This window comes from Pipra filicauda, unplaced genomic scaffold, assembly GCF_003945595.2.
Source record: "Pipra filicauda isolate LSUMZ 115617 unplaced genomic scaffold, ASM394559v2 scaffold169_size1572857_pilon, whole genome shotgun sequence".
NCBI classification, from domain to species: domain Eukaryota; kingdom Metazoa; phylum Chordata; class Aves; order Passeriformes; family Pipridae; genus Pipra; species Pipra filicauda.
Genome location: NW_024104206.1, coordinates 516,926 through 535,246, shown reverse-complemented (window position 1 = coordinate 535,246; position 18,321 = coordinate 516,926).

The window sequence follows — 18,321 nt, the reverse complement described above, 5'->3', positions numbered from 1 at the left end:
TGAAATTCTGGCAAGGTCAGCTGAGTTCATCATTGCAAGGTATATTAAGTTGTTTATGCGTGAAAGTTAGGCCTTCTGGTAATCGATGGAGTCTCTACTGTCGACCACAGCATCACACCTATAAATAGATATTTCATATAAGACTTTAAAATAATTTTGTCTTTCTGTATGGAATTTAATGTTCTAGCAGCTTTTCAGTTTTAGAAAAAGGATTTTCTCAACTTAGTTAAGTATGACAATTAAAGAATATATTTCCCTCTACTTCCTCCATATGCTTGCTCCCTCTTTCTCCCTCTCTCCCTCTGTAATGGAGAGATTGTGAACCCCTCACACTGAGTGTTATTCACTGTTAGCAACCCCACTGATTTCAGCAGGAAAGCTGTTGGAGCAAGCCAATAATCAGTTTGAGCAAAGTTAGCAAAATCTGGCTGTAAATAAACACCAAATTCTGTCAAACTCAATCATATCAATCAAATTTGTCTCAGTATCTTACTTGTCTACATTCAACTGGCACAGTATGCAATGACAGCCCAAACACATTGGCTAAGGCCAATTTATTACGTGTTTCCTCTCATGATCTTTCTCTCCGCATGGAGTGCCACGCTGACATATCATCCTAATGCTTCCATTTCTGGAATGAGTAGAGTATCCTCTGGCTGGAGTAATAGCAACTTAGGTTGTGATGACACTCATAGAGTTTAGGCTCTCAAATCTCTAAAGTACTTTTGAAAATTGTATGCAATATTTATTACCCCTCCAAATTGCAATTCAGTGGAGTAGCAGAAGAGAATTGGACTGCCTTTCATTACAGTTTCCTGACCTTTTATCTAATGTAAAAACCTATTTTTAATTGCTGGTATCTCTGCCAAACCTTAAGAATTGCCTTGTATGCCTTAAATGAGCCCCACTGGGTGCGAGCATTATGACATTGTCTAATTACACAGTCACATTTGAATTTTGTTCTAAACTACTTGTGCTTCAGTCTCTGCATAGGACAGAAGGAGCTTAGCTGAAAAGTAAATATTCAATTTTAGTTCTCTTCCCATTGCCCAATATGTCCCCCATGCCTTATTTACTGCACAGTGTCCAAACCCTGCTTTGAAGATAATTACTCTGTCCCTTCCAGGTTTTTCCGTGGTGCCTGTTGCTACAGTACCTGAACATTTTAAAAACTTTAATGAATTTATATGCACAAAACCCCACTGAGGTGAGAAGTAGCATTATTCCATTTTGTAAATGCTGAACTGAGACACAGAGAGTTGAAAATAACCCCAGTCTTCTAATATGTCAGATTTGAGGTGATGACTTCTGAATTTTTTGTGTGTTACTTTATATATTAAAAATTGCACTGCACTACTTGTATACCAGAGGTGTCGAATCAGTCACTTGGGAGATCAGGAGTGAACAAATGACACAAACAGAAGACTTAATAAATCACTTGCCCAGTTCATATGACAGTGACATAAATTCAGCTTTCCAGATCATTGTTCCATTGTCTTAACTTGAGACCACCTTTCTCTTCCTGAAAACTTTGCCCAAGAAAGCAATTTTTACAGCAAAGATGCATAGGTCCTATAGGCAACATGCACTACTATACAGCAAGGCAGGTCTAAATTCTTCCTCCAGCAGGGCAGAAGGAAACACTGCCAGCTCTGCAGGTCAGCTGCTGATGGGGTTATCTGAGGAGAGCTCAGTGAGGACAAGGCTGTGGCAGAGATGGTAAATAAGTGTTTCGCTCTGATGCTCACTGTAGGAAGACTGGGGGGAGCGCCAAACCCTTTGAGAGGATTCAGCAAGAGATTGCCTGAAACAGAAGAAACTATGGAAGAAGTAATTGAATAAAGAGAGAAAATAAACACTAAGAAATCACTGAGACTGTTTGATACTAACCCAAAAGTCCTAAGAGAATTAAAGGATGAAATAATTGAATTATTGATGGTGGTATGTCACCTTTCCCTTAAGGTTTCACTCACTTCTGAGGAGAGGAGAATGGTAAATGCAGCACAAAATTTTAAAGACGTCTCTAGGGAAGGTGTCCAGCCCTGTGAGCCTCATGTCTGCACTTGGTAAATTAACAGAAGACACGATAAAAGATAGAATTAGTGGAAATCTGGATAAATCTGAAAGATTGATCTGAAATATAAGATAAACTGAAAGATAAAACATAGTTTCTACAAAGGCTAGTCCTGGCCTTTAAACACAATGGAATAGTCTTCAGGGGACAATGAGGAAATCATTAAGGATGAGTCTGAATTTTCAGGAGATTTTTGACAAAGTCCCTCATCATAGAATTTTAAGGAAATGAAACTGCCATGGTATAAGAGACAAGGTCCTAGCTTGGATGAATACTAGGCACAGAAACCCAAACAGAAGACAGGACTAAATGTTTGGTTTTCAAAATGAAAGAAGGGCTTTTCTAGGAGCTGTGCTATGCAACAGGTTTGTAAGTGACCTGGAAAGCACAGGAAACAGCAAGGTGACCAAACTGTCTGAGCTGAGGGAGTCAGGCCCCAGGTTGACTACAAAAAATTGCAGAATGGGCTTATGAAACTAGAAAGTAAGATGGTTCGTAACATTCAGTATAGATAAAGTAGCGCAGATGGGAAAGAATAATCCTAAATTTACATACTAAATAATTTCCTCTGATATGCCTGTGTCAAGAGTGAAACCTTGAGTCTTGTCACAGAGAGCTCCAGAAAAAAATCAGTTCACTCTCCAGCAATTATGAGAAAAACAAGTTGCATCTTCCTGTGAAATTAGGAAAGGAGTGAAAAGCAAAACAGGAAAGCAGCATTGCAGCCCTGTAGCTATGGTCCAGTTGCATGCTGAATACTGTGTATTGTTCTTTTTTCCCTTGTTCCAGAAGCGTATGGTTGGACAGAGGAAGATCTGAAGAAGGGAATTGGAAGTGATGAGAGACCTGTGGCAGCGTCTGTACCAGGAAAGATGAAACAGAGTGGTTTTCTTCTTACTGGAAAAGAGAGGACATAAGGGGGGGAAGAGAAATCTTTGAAGTTCATTAATGCTGTAGGGAAGTCAATGGGAATTGACTGCTCACTCTCTCTTCCAGTACAGAACTCAAGGGGTCGTGACATGTTTTCACTCATAGGTAACAGACCTGTAAAGCTCCTCACTGAAGGATGCTACGTGACTTAGAAACCTCAAGGAGACGTTGGGAAAGCACTTGGAAGAGGTAAGTGCTGTGGGTGACAGAGAAACTACACAAGGATTGCCCCTTGCTGAGAATGGCAGAGCTGAGTGACTGCTGGGGGAGAGACAGGCTGTGCTCGCCCTGCGTGACACATTACCCGGGGTGCCTCCACCTTTGGCACCCTCAGCTGGAAGCTGGGTACCACGCTGGCAGGACTCTGCTCCACAGCTGCACAACTGCTCGGATACCTTATCTTGCTGCAAAGAAGGCAACAGTCTCGGGTGTGTGGTCAGGTATCATAATGCATAATGCAAAGAAGCTGAATTAGGTCATATCCTCTCTTCTGATTATAGGATAGAAGAACGTCTGATTACAGCATCTGGGAACTGCTACAAAACAGGCTTACAAAATCAATGCCTTGTTATATTTTGAAAATGAACTGAAGCTGAGAAATGAAACCCACACATTTAGAGATGGTGAAGCTGATGAGAACATTTTGAATTTCTCCATTTGAAACAAATACAATGAAAGCTAGGGATCTGTTCAGGGATACTACTGCATTTGAGAAATGCTCAAATCCACACTGCACACAGGGCACAGTGGGAAAAGGCATGGAGTAATCCAGACCTGAGTTTTAATTCAAGAGAGAAAGTAGACATCAATCATTAGCAGTAAGTAAATTGGACCTGGCACCTTAAGTGCTTTAAACATCCAAAGTTAAGCCTGAAATGGTATCCTGATTCTTAAAGGAAGATAGTAAATTACTTGCTGAACAAATGGGTGACATAGTCAAAATGATGAACGTTCCTGAATCCTGAGGAACGTGTGGAGTCTGGGAGTAAGCAGTTAGGGCAGGTGTGAATTGCAGTTTCCAAGTAAACATCATACAAAATACAAGCAGTGTAAGAGACACAGCTGTAAAAAAAACCAGTCTTTATTTTGGGGCAGTCTTAGTTTAGCATTGTAAGTGAAATCACAATTCTCAGGCAATTCACCTTATATAAATTTTGCTATTATCACTTGTGTATGCATGGAAAAACATGAACCCAAGTAACTAATAATATAAAACAATCTTCCCTCTTAAAACTGAGATGAAATTAAACTAGATATATTTTCCTTTAAAAGAATCTCTTTTTATTATCTTCAGAGTGTTTTTCTGATAGTGAAATGAGTGATAAGATGGTTCTAGATGAAAAGGAAAGTCTTTTAATTTACTAAGGAAAAACCCCAGAAGGCTGCTGTGACTGGCAATATTAAAACTTACCCTTCTGTAATTGACTTATGTCTAATCTAACTTATTTTCTCAGCATTAGTGTTGGTCATGAAAGTGAAACAATATTACTGGCTCTGAGAAATATCAAAGATCTGATTTCTTTTTTTTTTAGGAAAATAAACTGGATGGCTGGGAGGCAAAAAAGAATTTTGCTTGTACAAAGAATAAACCAGTACAGATATTTTAAAGTAATTTTTGAGACTGACCTCAGGTTGCTCCACAGGAGGGCAATTGACCTCAGTTTGAAGATTAACCCCAAGCTGCCATCCTGTTCTATTTAACAGTGCATGGCTGCACCAAAACAACTAATTTGCAATGAAGAGGTCTAACAAGAACTGGTCTGCAAATAACTCATCTCTCCTGGATTTGTCCCTCCTTCTTGCACTAAGAAAGAGGGGAGGAAAAGAGCAAAATGGCCTGCTGTTGGGAACAGGGAAATTTGGCACAGGTGTTGGTAGATATCTGCCTGCACATTTTGAGGTATTTGAGGTACAGCAATTTGAAGAAGAGCTGACTGTGCACCTAGGGGTCAGTCCCTTGCTGGTCACTGGGAACTGGCTTTTGTAGATTTTTAAAGAAGTTCGAAGACTGAGAGTCATTAGACATAGCATAATGATATCTTGTAGAGGAGATCATGTTTCATCAGATAGATTGACTACGAATGCTTTTTCTTACACCAGTCATTGTGGTTTCCAGTTGGAATTACATTTCCTGTCATACTGATTTTTTTTGCATTCATCAAAGGAGACTTAGATTTTTAAATTACTAGAATTGGATAAATATTCTAATTTCACACACAGGCATGAGAGTTACATTTTTTGTGAAGTTGAAATTTTGATAGCAGGGAATTTCAAGCTTCCTACTGGTAGTATCATTTGATTATATTAAGGCTTTTTCTCCACTCAGTAAGGAGTATGCATACCAAGGATGGTGGTTCACATCTCTTTATAATGTAGATACACAAAATCAGATCAGTAAACAGAGCATCGATTTTCATTGCAGGGCTCTGTAAATGTACTGCAGGTACTTCTGGTTTTCATATCTGTGGCATTTGTGAAGTGAATATCCACTTGCAGCAAACTTTTAGGTAGTTTTTATTATTTCTTTCTGCCACTGTTATTCTATGTCAAGATTATGATGAGTAATCCTTTTGCTGAATGTTGTAACATCAAGTATAAAACTTATGTGTTCTATATTTATGCAAAGTGAAAGCTCCTTTGGTCTAACACACTGCAAAGTATTATCCTCAAAACTTTACTTTCATTTCTCTAGTTCTTCTGTTTTTAAGAAGGATTTAGAGAATCCAGTTTGGGTTTTTTTAGATAAGTTCTCTAAGTGTTACAGTAATAAGTTACCTATTTTTCTTATTTGATAGAATTTTGGTTTGTTTTTTTTTTCTGACCTAAAATAAAATATCTCTGGAAACTAAAGTTTTTACAGAGCTTGAATGGAAACCTTCAAATACCATTAAGGTGTGGCAGGATGAATGTGACTTTTTAAATCAATGACTGGTTCTTATTCAATTTCTACACAATGCTTTTGCAAAATATAACAGTTCTTGTAGAGGACAGACATTAAAAATAAAGTCTTAATATTCTCATCAAAACCCACAGTTTCTGCTGCAGAGAAACATCAACAATTTGGACAGTATTTTAGTTCCACTTTAGAATGAAAATTTGAGTTCAACCAAATTGCTTTTTCTAATATAATGCTGTCTTGAAAAACTTTTAATATTATTCATCTCTGCCTGGCTAGACTATCCTGACATTCTTCATTTCTGTAACTGTCATTATTAAAGTTTCATTCAGCTGTGGTGCGCTAATTAAGTGAGAGAAAGAAAGCGAGAGAACAGTGAGGTTGCCTCTTTGCACTAGTAGCAGAGTTCTGAATTGGTTGCTCTACATTTATAGAAAGGAATTAGATACTTAATCCAAAGAAAGGACCTGTATCTGGGGATTGGAAGTGGAGATGATCACCTCCCATCATCCTAGAATTAGACATTGAAGTACTCAGGCAGCTAGACCTTAACTTTTACTTTCTTCTGGACATAAACTAAGGCTTGGACAGCCTGATGGAAACTGAGAAGTCTGGCATAGCATTTATTTCTTTACATTTTACAAGGAACCTAGAACTGACAGCTGAAAACTAGAGGTTACAAAACCTGTTATAGACAAAGCCCTACATAACTGAAAGTTTTGTTATGACTTCTGAAGTGACCTTGGGCAACCTTTAAAGGCATTTAAACATTGGCAATGTTAAGGACTTTTCATACCAAGGCATTTTAAATATTCTTCTAAGTATTCCTTTGTATCTTTAGCAATGGAAACACTAGCTTGAAGACCCTTAAAGATATAATTAGCTTGCACAGAAGGTAGATGCTCAGTGTCCAAGAGCTTAACTCACTTCTGAAAGTGGGTCCAAGTTTCCTAATTCACACACTTTTGAAATGTGATTTCCTTTCTCAGCTATTCAACTATTTCTCACACTTATCATGCTCTATGTATAAACTTAAAAATGAAAGAATTTATAGCACAGTTATAGCACAAGTCCAACTTGTTTGATTTCTAGCCTGCATGTAAAAGCTGAATAACATTTCTAACATTTTGACATTGGGATATGGGGATCACATTTTATTTATCTACCTGTACTTTTCAAAAACCAGCTATTCTGTTTTATTGAAATAGATAATCTTAGTATACCAGACATCAGTGCTATGAAATGTCATCTGTGCCCACTTCTTTATATTATAAATCCTTCTACATTGCAAAAACAGTTAGATTAAAAAGTAGAAGCAGTTAAAAGACAATGAAGAAATTGTATATCTATATGTGTTGTCTTGATTCTCGTTTGCACACTGTTCTGTTTCTACTGGCAGAAAAACATGGCTCTCAACTATGTGCAAGAGAATTTTGCAATAAGTTCTGCTTCAGTCTAAACTTGTATGAGCCTGGTTCCATGCTGCTGCCAGACATGAGATGGTCTTAAGGCTCTTTGTAAGCCCCTATAAAAATATAAAGGGACAATATACTTACTTATATCAAAAGTTGTTCTACATGGTAGTTTGTGGGCAGGTAAGAACTCTTTCATACATTGTTCACTTTATTCTTCCTCCATATTATCTAGAAGTAGTACAAACTTGAATTGTGTAATATAAAAAATCAGGTCCCTTAATAAGCAGGTTGTATAAACTTGGGTTTGATGTTTTCCCAGTGACAGCTACTGGACACATCTGCTGTAACCACTAAGAGTTCCAACCAAAATACTGCATGCACACACTAGGAATAAATAAAAGCTAAAGTCTTATCTGCACAGAAGCCTCTGCTATTCATTTTTTATAGCTCTGTCTTTGATATGAATTGCTTAGGTTAATTGCACTACATGGGTAATAAACTGGGCCCTATATATTCAAAGTAGCATACTTAGTTAACCCATTCATTAGTAGAACACAAAACAAATGTCATTACAATGGAAGGAATCAGTGGTACATATTATAACTTCATTTGGCCCTGTACCTGTTTAATTGGGAGGCTCCTGCAAGCTCTCTTAAGGTATATTCATCTCACATTGGCATTCTCCCTTTCCATATGTTTTTTAGACACTGCAATATGAATTATGCTTATTATGGAAATGACAGCCAAATCTATTTTGCTTCTACAAATGATATGCCAAGACAGCCTCTGTTCTGTCACCAAGCATTGCCAAAGTACAAATGCATATGGCAGCAAACCTTTTTCAAATTAAAACAAAAATGCTGAAAACTGACTTTGCTAATTTATCAAAACTGCTTCCTGGTTCTCACAGGATTTCTTCAGGTGGCTATAAGACATCCTTCTCCAATGTAACTGGAAATATTTTGGAGCTAAGTCAATATTTTCATTCACAATTCATGTTAACACTGGACCTGAACGTTGCAAGGTGTTGAATCTGTTGATGAGAAGGCAACCAGCACTTTCCAACAGAGAAATCATGGTCCTACTCTAGTGGTTTGCTGCCATTGCATTGGACTTTGCAAAATTCCTTCTAGTTGTAAAATACTGGTTCGAAGCACTACTAAATTAATTTATGCATTTTGTCTTCATTCTTCCCTCTCTTTGTTCATAAATGCACCTGTGAAGTCAGGATAGAGAAAATAAGCCCCAACTCCTTTTTCTTCACTGAATTCAAAATCTTAGTGCTGAGAACTGAGCCTTCTTCTCTGCCCTTCCCACATAAGCTCAGGTGCTTGGTAGTCCTCTGGTAGTGTCATTAGGCTTGGAGCACGGTTCAACACACAGGAAAGTTGCTTTGCTCCTTTTCTATGCTCACCTCTATTCTTATTTTGCTTCTGAGGATAGGAGAGCCCCATGCCATTGTCCTTTAACCAGTGAAGAAATATCACTTAGCAGTTCCATGCTTTATGAGCCTGACTTGGAAAGAGAACTGCATGCTTTACATTTTCAGGAATTATATACTATGTCATTTTTTAACTGATTTCACTGATAAAGCTCTTCAGTGCCTTTAGACATTTAGGAATGCATGTTTCTTACCTTTGCTAGCTCTGCTCAGCATACAAAACATCCCTTTTTATAATCACTGCATTGGTTTCTTCTGTATAGTAAATCAATTAGTTAAACACAGTGTAGTGTAAGTATCCTGCTGGGCAAGAGTTGTTTTTGAAGGTGAATGAATCCCGAATTTCTTCAGTGGAGTAGCAATGATACCTCTGATAGACAACGACACTGCAATCTCATGTAAGGGATATTGTAATGGAGGGTCCAGTTACTCTCTCCCTGTTCTAAAGTTTTTTTGCACAAGAATGGAAAAGCCATTTCAGTCACTCAAAATGTTAAATCTTTTTTTCAGCATTTTTAAAATGAATGCCTTTTAGGTACTACTGATCATACCCCTAATCCTTAGCTAGTATAAATCATTATAGACCTTATTGGCTTCAAATATTATACTGATTTGCACTAGTTAAGTGTACAGACAGGGCCTGCAGGGTATATCCATTAGGAAACAGCAAATTTCCAGGGTTTTATTCATTTGGGTCATGAACTGGCAGTGGTTTTTCTAAGTTACCTGAAAAATACCTCTCTGAGATCTTGACATTAGCAAAATTAGTCATATTGGATCCTGGTACAGGAATTCCTTCAGAGAGGGCCCAGTTCTTCCTATTTTTCATCTCCTTTGGAATTTGTGGTTATATACCTAATGATTTCAAGTGGGTTTTGTGTAGTTTTTTGGCCTAGGATTTCTAACATATAACAAGATCCTGGATCTGGGTTGAGAATAGAACTTTCTTTGCTGTTTCTCAGAAAACTCAAGCTTGAATTTTTTTTCCCCTCATATGTTAAGCTTCAACCATGTCTCCTCTGAAATCAGTGACAAAACTCTTCTTGGCATCAAGCAAGAGCAGGGCTGAGTCAGCAGACGGCTCTGTTTTGAGCTGCTCCTGCAGGAATGCAAAGGATGAACACACAGAGAGTTGTATCACTAGATTGTAGAGTCCCTAAATTGGATAGGTCTGCCCCCCGCATCTGGCCATCACTTGGCAGACATAACAGTGCTAAGTTTAACTTTATATCGATTGTAATTTGCTGTGGGATGCTGGGCAGGTAGGAAGATCTAGAAATGGAAGATTATAATGTATTATTGCATTTACAGTATTGATATTATTGCAAACCATTCCCTAATTTCTACAGGAATATTTTGGGCACAACCACATGAAAATACTAAAAATAACATTCTTGTTTCATCATTTATAGAGCCAGAAAGGTGTTAGATTTCATACTGTGTAATAGAGTTAATACATTTCATAAGTTGGGAATTGTTTAAGATATGTCTGAATATTTTTCTAAATGCATTTTAGATTAACCGAGGTCTACAAATTTGCAACAACAGGTCTGGAAAGTGACTGTTGACAGGAGAAGAAAACTTACAAAATATTGAATAAAAATCTGAAAATGCCAAAGTACTTAACTTTCATTAAATAAAGAAAAAGTTTCCAAAGGCTAGTGGAAACTAACTGTGTGTTTCCAGGCTTTCCAGCAACTCTACAGCTGTACGTCTTCAAAGAGCATATATTCACAACAGCAGGACGGTAGGGGAACAGGTCATACCAACAGGGTATGAATGAGGAACTAGGCATATCTGCTGAGGTATATGAACCAGCTGAAGACATCCAGGCCGAAAAGACCAACAAAGGAAGTCTTTGCAGGGGAAGGAACAGCCAGCTCTGCCTTTCCCTTTTATTTTGCTTAAAAGTATAAAATTTCCTCCTTTGTTTGAGTAGCACCACCAGATGACAAGGCTGGGGTTAGCCACTTCAAGTTCACTGCAGAACAATTAGTCCAATTGTGAATATGAAGCCTACTGCACACATTTGAAAACGTATGGGGATGAGAACTGGAAACCATATTGAGTATAGAAGGGATATGTGAAGTGCTTAGATGTTGCTGTTTTGCCTGGACATACCACATTACAAAAACTGGAATAAAGTTACCAAAGATGCAGAACCAATTTACAATTCCTATTGAAACAAAATACACCAACTTAAACTAAGCACAGCCAAGTACCAGCCCCATTTTAAACCATTTTCTAAACACCGTTTTATAGGGTTTGCCAGAATTAGCCATAGACACAGATCAGAATCACTGTCCTTCACAGTTCCACTTGACTACAAGTCAAGGAAGTCTAGGGCACTCCCTATTTTATAGACACTGTACCCTGGAGCACTGTCCATTTACCTGAAATGGTGTCAACTGCTTCAACCCTCAGTACACAGCAGTATGACCACATCTGCACAATATTGCATATGGGGCATTTAGTCCTTTTAGGGTTGGTCAGGCATGAGCCTCCCTTGGTAAATCCATGCTGGCTGTTCCCTCTCACCCTCTGTTCCTCTTTGTGCTTGGATATTGCTTCCAGGAGACTTTGCTCCCACTGCTTTCCTGGAAACAGAGGCTAGGATGGCTACTTCCTTGTTCCTCAGATTCTCTCTGCCCTTGTGGGAGAGATAGGCAGTGTTGGCCTTATTCCAGACATCAGGAACTTCCTCTGAGTACCACAACCTTCTGAAGATGGTAGAGATTGCAATGACATTGATCAGCTTCCACAGCACCACTGGCACCCACAACATTCCATCCTATCAATGTGCAATTTGCTTAAGTGGTGGCTAAATCTACCCTTCTTTATTTCATGTAATGCCTCACTCCTGAGGTCTCTCACAAGGCTTTCAAAACCAAGAGGTGTATGTGCACACTTTATCAGTAAAAGCTAAGGCAAAGAAAGCAGTCTCAACTTTTTTCTGTCATTAGGGCCTCAGCCCCACAGTGCGCTCCTGTTTTCCTTTGCTTTACTTTTTTTCTGATAATACGCTGTAGAAACTTTCTTTCTTGTCTTTCAGATCACTTACTAGTTTCAGCTTCAGCTGAGCTTTGGCCTTCCTAATTGCTTCCCTACAGGCTTGGACAATGCCTTGATATTCCGCCTAGCTTGCTCACTCCCGCTTCCATGTGACAGATCCTAGGACTTGGATAGCTAATAAGACTTGATGCTATGCAGTGCAAAACTCCTTTTCCTCCTAATACTATTTGCTAGGATCAACTCCAGGCATCTCTAGTCACTCTGTAAATCAGTTTAGTGACTGCCATCTTGTGATCACTGCCACCTTATGACCAGCCTCTACAGAACACCAAATTTTAAGCTCTTATGGTAGCCTAGAAACCAGGAGGTAGAGCCAAATTGTTGTTTTCCTTATGTCAAACAGAAAATGTCTAATTGGAAAAAATAATTGATTCAACTGTACTGAATGACTGTTTGTCGTGAATCTTTATCTGAACAGATGCTTGGGTCAAATGATGTTTAGTTCTTCAGTTGTAAGAAACATAAGCAGACGCTTCCAAGAAAGGAAATATAAAGGTGTACATCTAGCATGTTTACAACTAGGATTATACCAAATAAGCAAGACATACAGTATTCACCTTCCAGATGTTAGTCATAGGAATGCATTATACACAGCAAGGCTTTCTTTACTCCTAATGGTGTTCAAGAATAAGCGTTTAGACAATATTGGAAACCCACTGTGTTATTTCAGAAGTGATAAATAGAGTAAGATGCCCATATAGGAAGGCAAGAAAGAAGAAACCTTCAGAGATATAAATTAACTAAGCTTTGTGAAACATGGTTTTGAAATATAACATTTTCACCCTCCCCCATTTTTACAGGGTTTTTCCATTCAGATAATGTAGATGCTTAAGGTACAATTATAACATCTTCAGAAGATTGTTAGATTATATGAAAGAGGAAATAGTAATATACGTACACAGAGATATTGAGAAAGAGAGTATGTGGTTTGAGTCAGAAATCCTCTGATCTCAAAAGAAGCAGATGATGCAGATAAAATACAGGCTTTACTGGCACAGCCAGCAGGGAACTTTTATGTGTACATAAAGCAATTATAAAAGGTGTTTGATTTTGCATTAAAGCAGCCAATTAGTTCCTTTTTTGACTAAAAATATATATTTCTACTTTTTGTGTTTCAGTAGACAACAAACAAAAATGAAGCTTAGTATAAGTCATTGATTAGAAAAATCTTTTAATGTATTTTAGTGCGGGAATTATGATGGCAAAAGCCTCCCCACATCGAGATCCCTTTCCCTCTGTCTCACAGGCTACATGCAGAGGTTTTCAAACAAAACTGGCAAAGATAGTTGCTTCAGAAAGATAACTTTGCTTCTGGGATCAAGTTGAATGTTCAAAGGCAGAGCCAAGGCCCTGTTTGCTAGGCAGCCCACGTGAGTGATATGTTAGCTATAGCTGTGGTGAACAGGGCTGTCCCACATAGGGTTGTTTGTTGTTTTTGCAAGTGTATTTCCCTTGAAAACAGGAAGGGGTCAAGAAATGCCAGCAACAAGTAACTGACTATGACACAGAACAGAGTGTAAGGGGGCTACAACACACAGGAGAGTGCTGGAGTCACTGCTTTTCACTGCTGTGTTACACAACGCGTTTAGCTTTTGTGCTTGTGTGGGAGCAGCTTTCAGGAAGGTTTCTACAACATAATAGCTTCCCATGAGGAATGATTTCAAAGGGCAACTCTGAGATACAGATGTAAGAAAGCTGCTGATTTTAACACATTTTCATAGCAAGTTTCAGAGTAGCCATGTTTTAGAACATAACATTCATTTATTAAAGGATATGTACTTAGAGGTAAACACTGCAACCTGTTTAATACTCACCCATTTCTTGTAGTCCCTCAAAAATAATTACTGTTATTTCCAGACATTATGTAAATATTTTAAAATAAAAATTATTAATATTGATAAAACACAATGGTTGAGACAAGATTAAATTGACTCATGGGGATGCATATAAAAGTCTTAGAGGCTATTTTGTGAGTCCTGAGGATCGAAGTTGCTATCCTGGCACAGAATGAAAGGGATGTATCCTGTCACAGATATGTTTGGCAGCATTTTAAGGATTTGAGAATGCTTCATTCATATTCACAGGAGCACTGAAGTAGGTCAATCACCACTATGTGTGGTGCTTATGGAATAGACCAATAACACTGATTTTTCAGCCTGTCAGCTATTGTGAATCTGTCCACATTCACTGACTAAGGGAGATGCCCCAAAGCTCACTTCAATTTCCAGTATGAAGCAATGACAACTCCGTTACAAGATTTTGAATGAATAGGACTAGCACTAAGATTTTAAGCCTCATGAGAACATCTTCAATTGGTTTTGATAAGACTTCTCTGAATCTTGTGTAGTGCTTTTGGAGCCATTACGTGAGGTTATTTTCTTGAGCAAGTTCCAGAAATCGAAGGATGATAGGACATATTCTTCTGACCAGCCTTGATTATTACCAAGGGAAGAACTAATTTATTCTGAGCATAAGGTATGCCTTTCTTACACTTTCACAGTTTATTCTTCTGAAGGTAGCAGATGAGGGGAGAGGATGCAAGTAACACTCTGGTTTGTAATATAGACTTTTCCACATTGAATGTAAGTTGCTAAATTGAATACATCTCTTGCAAGTATCCATTCAAAAAATTTTATCGATGTTGTTAACATGAACAACCTTGATAACTTGTTACTCAGCTGTTTTTAAGAATTTCAGGTAGAAACAACTCTGTAAAAAAAAAAAATTTGAGGTGATAAATTCAGAAGGTTTTGACTGCAGGTTGTGCTGTAAAAGGATATTTCAAAAATAACTTTCTCCTAGACATCTTAAGTAAAATATACCTTTATTGTTGGCAGAGAGTGCTGCCACTAAATGTTTACTAGCATTTGGCATCTCTCTCTTTTCTGACTCTTTCTTTTCTTTTCTTTTTTTGCCAAGGATGACTCTACAATTAAAAAAAAACCAAGTGGAAGCAGAAAAGATCAACTTTTTTAGATAGACAACAAGGAAAACCACTACAAAGAAACATTGTCTGTTGAAAAATATGTTGAAAAACTGAACTCTTTTAAAAGCAGGAAACTCTCCAAACTTGTGATACAGGTTTAAGGTGTGTGCCTTTCTATGAGAATAAGAAGGTCAGTTCTGAGCCATCTGACTCCCTTCCTACTAAGGCAGAAGAAAGCTGTATAAAGGCTGATGTGAATTTTGAGATGTTATTGGGGTAGATGCTTGAGCTAAGGAGGGTTTTGCTAATGCAAATCATACCTTTCTGTGATACAGAACAAATAACACATATTTTTACCACCAATCTACTAGTCAAAGCAAGAGGAGCCTTTGCTGCTGGGAAATCATGAACTTCAGTTGTTGAGATTACAATCTGTGGGATGTACTACGTGGGGTGTGTAGCAGGATGCTGATGTTAGCTGAAGTGCCTCATGCAGTGGCTAATCACCTGCGTCTGAGAGGGAGGAGGTACAAGGAGAATTTGTTTTTCCTGTAAATTGATCTCTGATCCTTTCATCCCCCAGTATAGCTGTACTTGTTTAGTCTACTGAGGCCTCTTAGGGCTAACATGTAATGAAGTAGAATCGCATAGGGGTGTTCATAGCCACAGCAGTGGTGTTAGCTGTGCTTTTTAATGGATTTGGATAAAACCTTACTCAGCAAATAGCAAACTGAAAACAAATATTCTCTTTGTTGTCTTAGGACATACTGTCCCCATTACTGTACTGCATTTGTTCTCAAAACTGACCCACATGTGGTCTCATTTTGATCTTTGAACTTGGGGCTGACCGGTTGTCAGATACTGATGCCTCAGTGTGAACCTTAGCACAGAAACAGATCACTGGATTTGAAATAGTGGGAGAATGTGTGCTGTCCTTGAGGGAAAGCCATGTGGTAGCTTTCTAATTTATTCATAATTTTACTAAAATCAGAGGTTGTATGAAAAAGTAAATTAAGTAAATACCCAGCTGAATGCTGTCTGTTTGAGCTGCTCCATGCTGTGCAGCCAGCTGTGAGGGGGAAAAATACAACCTTAGGATAGCAAAGGCTGTGAGTCCTAAAACTCAAGGGTGACCAAACCACCCAGCACGTTCCTGGGAAGTTTATAAACACGGCAAAAATCATCAAATCCATTCCATTGCTGCTCACTAGATGCCACTGCAGAAATGAATTAATTGCACAGAGTGAATCAAATATTGTTCCCCTTTCTGACACCAGGCTGCACCTTAGTTTGGACTGCGCAAGGAGACAGGGAAAGTCTTCACCTCTTGTGATCCCATTTTTGAGCACTAGGACTTTGACACCAGGGGCTATAACCAAAAAGTTCCCTAATTTCTCATTGAAATAAGTTACAAATATGGAATTTGATGTTGTTCTGCCATGCATTTAGAGACAAGCCAGTTTCACCCTTCTTTTCTCTCTGGAAGCAGGGAAAAGACAGGACTTTGATTTCACCCTTCTGTTTTCTGACTGAAGCCATGTGGTCAGTTCTGGGGTTTAGAAATTACTCTCTTCTAAAATCCGGGAGTCACGCTGCTCCCCAGGTCCTGGCTGCTGCCCAGACCAGGCAGTGCTGTTAGCTCAGGGTTGAGCTCAAAGCCACAGCCTCACCACCAGTCATCTCCTGGAAACTCTAGCCCTGTGTGTTTGCTCCCCTGGTTGGCAAACAGGTTTGGGAATAGTTAGCAGAAGGGTACACTGGTTTAATAGGTGTGCCTTTGGTGTACAAGGTGGCAGATTGAAAAGGCATAACGGTGTAAATAGGAGGTTTAATATTTCACCAAAATGTCAAAGCTTAAAATATCTGCTGGAGCAATGGAAACGCCTGTGTGAGGCTGAAGTGAAAGCACAAACCACTGTAAAATTCTTATAGCATTAATACCAATGTGATCGTTAGAGTAGTTATTCACTGTAGATATGGTTAGTGGTATGCAGGCAGCAGGGTTTTAGTTCTGTGGCATTTTGCTGACTTTACAGTAAAATGGTCTTCCTTTCTCAAAATTTAATGTGCTATGTCAGGACTAAATTATATAATGGATGCCTGGGACTTTCTATCTTGTGGTCTGATTCTATAACAAATTTCACCCTTCCTTTCATCAGAGAGGGTAATTAATGGAGTGCACTACAATTTCCATATGATATAATCTTCAGAGAACTTTTTTAGTTGTGTATATATAGCCTTGTGAATCACTTGGTTTTAAAAGAAAATGCGGCTTTGCTGCGTTGTGCAAAGCTTAAGCATTTGATGATGATCCTTTTCCTGCAGAAGACCTTTTTAATGCATTCAGGTTTCTGTTTTTTACTGAGGTAAAGATTTCTAATTTTTAGCATTTAGCTAGCCATATACAGCCATGCACAGATGTCTGCAGTCAAAAGTGTTTCAATATTTATGTAGGTTCAATAAACCAAGAACTTCTCCCATAGGTAGATAAAGTTAGTGAATTCTTTAGTTAATTTACTATTAAGTGGTCCATGTTTCAGCTTCAGAGTGCAGATCAGTAGAGGAAAGGCAGGTATCTCTAAAGCAACCACTTCATTGTTATACTGAAGAAAATCTGATGATGCTGATCTTAGTAAACTGAATTGACTCGCACCAGTCCTGAAGCATTTTTTTTCTTGCTTTTTTTTGGCCTGAAAGACAGCATGGAGAATAGATCCAAGAAAGAGGGAAACACAAAAAAGGGGAATGAGAATGCTCTGAAGCTTTTTGTCTTTGTTCATATGCAGTAGTTAAAGTTTCCTATCTGAGTATGTGGTAAAATAATCATTTGTCAAAGAGGTAAACTTACTGTACACCAATGGTCTGCATTTAAAAGATCCCTAGTGTACTATGAACTATATAGTGTTCATAAAAAGTCATACTCAAGAGTCAAATACTCCTCCTTCTTCAATTACTGTAGTTTTCCACTGTCTCTAAGGATGAGCTATTAAACACTCAGTGTCAAGGCACACTATACTGGTATAATGTATGATTCATTAGGTCACTTTTTTGTTTCAAACTTTATTTCTGATCACACGTATGTATGGTTAACACAGACTCAAAAAAAAAAAAAAAAGGAGTCCTCTAAAAGCCAGGCAGTCAGTAGGCAGAGTGATTCTGAGAATATTGTGCTGTAGTCCATGAAAGCCTGAGGTCATTTCTGCTTGGACATTGCATAAAGTGCCTGCCAGTTTCAATATATAAAATCCAGTGCCAAGTGACTGAAATTAGGGTTTTACTGTTTGATCTTTCAGGCAAGTAAGCAAATTGTCACTTTCATTTCTCAATAATTGCTGGGATAACAGATCCGGCTGTTATTTTTTTCAATCTACACTATTAACCAAGGTATGGAGGAAGGAGTCTGATCAAAAGTAATTAATGATTCTGAACAAGTTTTCATTGGGGTATTTCCTTTACATATGTCAAGAGGAGTACATCTGAAAAAGGGACAAGGTTAGTTAAATGGAAATGAAGCTTCCAGAGGAAGTTATGTTCTTTTAGAGGTAATATGCTAAAAGACTGAGATTA